The sequence below is a fragment of the Triticum urartu genome, chromosome 2 (assembly GCF_003073215.2).
Source record: "Triticum urartu cultivar G1812 chromosome 2, Tu2.1, whole genome shotgun sequence".
In the NCBI taxonomy this organism is placed as follows: domain Eukaryota; kingdom Viridiplantae; phylum Streptophyta; class Magnoliopsida; order Poales; family Poaceae; genus Triticum; species Triticum urartu.
Window position 1 is genome coordinate 410,026,747 of NC_053023.1, and position 1,970 is coordinate 410,028,716.

General features: G+C 46.0%; 1 long non-coding RNA gene across 1 annotated transcript; it reads left to right on the forward strand.

Moving 5' to 3' along the window:
* Positions 1-392: 392 nt before the first annotated feature.
* On the forward strand, positions 393-1,606 carry LOC125541597. The gene is made up of 3 exons (XR_007297600.1): positions 393-630; positions 710-964; positions 1,546-1,606. It is a non-coding gene; the product is annotated as an uncharacterized LOC125541597 (long non-coding RNA).
* Positions 1,607-1,970: the final 364 nt, after the last annotated feature.

Genomic DNA, 1,970 nt, shown 5'->3' on the forward strand with positions numbered 1-1,970 from the left:
AGCTCAAAGTTATTTTAGAGTTGTTATAATGCTCTTTATGTGATTGCATTGCATAAAATATAATCTTTTCAAAGGTGCAGATGTGTTTTAAATTTTTTCACTCTATTCAATATTAGTAGTAACATTTTACTGTGTGTTATGGTGATTTCAGGAATCTATATATATTTTGGTTTAGCCAAATAGACCTCCTGTTCAGTATAATTGCTCAGCCGGAGATCACTGTTCATTGGGCCGCGTAGTGCCAGCAGCGCGCAGCCCATTTCCTTTCCTTCGCCCCGCATGCAGCAGCTAGGCAAGCTGGCCTATTTTCGCACAGCCGCAGCCCACCTCGCAAGCCTCTTCTTTTTCTTATTTTTTTTCTTTCTCTGCCGCTGCCAACCGAGTCCCGCTTGTCATCTCCTCCAACCACTCGTGTTCATCACGAACACTGTAGCTACCGAACCCAAACCGAGATCGAATCGATCGATTCGATCGATCCTTTGCACCCCCACCTCCATATATATACTCCCCACATCCGGCTTGTCCGATTTTTCGCCAAAATCGCAGTCTCCCGTGCCCTAGGTTGATTTCACGATCTCGCTCGAGTTCCACCGCTGCTGACCTCCGCCGTCGTCGTTTCCATCGCCTACAGTGGGTCCCAGCACCTCCTCTTGCCCCTGTTAATTTCGCCTTGATCTCCTCTATCGCCTTGACCCACTATCTCGCACAGGGGAGTACCGAACCGAGCGCAAGGACCTCGATCCGAAGATCACAACCACTGCCCGAGCTCCAGCCACCCTCTGCCGTCAACCCCGTTCTCCACTGACGCCTCTCAGGATTTCTTTGAGACCGCAGTCGAGCTTCGCGCCCCGTACGCTACCCTCCGGAGACTCGAGACCACTGGAGCAGGCGCCACCATCGCCGCCCGAGCCGCCGCGCCGCTATTTTGTCCAAGTCCGGCCGCCCCAGCCTCTGTTCCTCTCCGGTGAGCTACCCTTAGCCGCCCGATCTCTCTCTAATGGTCCAGATTAAATCATGTTCTGTTTTTTCCCTCTCGAATAGGTATGCGATGTTTAGTGGCTGTCCGCTGTTTAGCCATCGCAGCGAACACCCTCCAGCCAATCAGCATGCGCCACGTGGCACATCCACAGTACCGCGGCAGTTCTTCCCATAACACTTTTATGGCATAATTGTTCTTTGCAGATTCCATATGAAATTTTCATTTAGGTTTATCTTGAGATCCGTAACTCCAAATTCATCAATTCTTTTGCCTGTGTACTCGTAATGACCAGGCGAATATTGAAGAACCAAAGTTTCACATTTTTTGAACTATTCAAATTTAAAGTTGTTTAAATTTGAATTCAAACTTCCGGAGGCCATATCTTTTAAACCATTGATCCAAATTAGTTGATTCTTTTTGCATTGTGATCCTACTAGCATGTAGATAATATATACCTACTGATATTTTTCTGTTATTTAAGTTTTTATTTGAATTCGTTGCTGTTTACTTTATTTTAGTGTTATGTGAGCATAGTTTATTTATCGTTGCATTCGTTAATCGTATAGATTGTCCGGAGTGTGAAGCGGATCGGAATTAATCATTAGAGTACTTCAGCACCGTTCAAGGCAAGTTTGCACTTTTGATTTTGCTCATCCTATATTCTACTATGCATGTTGTGTTTTATGCTATGATATATGTTTGGCCTGGTATGTGTATCCCGTGTTACCATGTTTTGTTGTCGATTGTGGTATGTGATGGTGTGATCAACTTGCTATGGTAGACGTGGGCATGTGCCGAGTGATCCATGAAAGTGGTGAGTGTTTATAGCCGTAGGTTCGGGATTATTAACCAGGTGAATGCGTCATTGGCAGAGCGCTCTATTGTCCCTAGAGAATGCGCCATTGACAGAGTGCACTTGAGGCGAGGTATAGTTTTTGGGGCATAAATCAGGTGAATGCGTCCTTAGCAGGGCGCTCTATTGTTCCTAGAG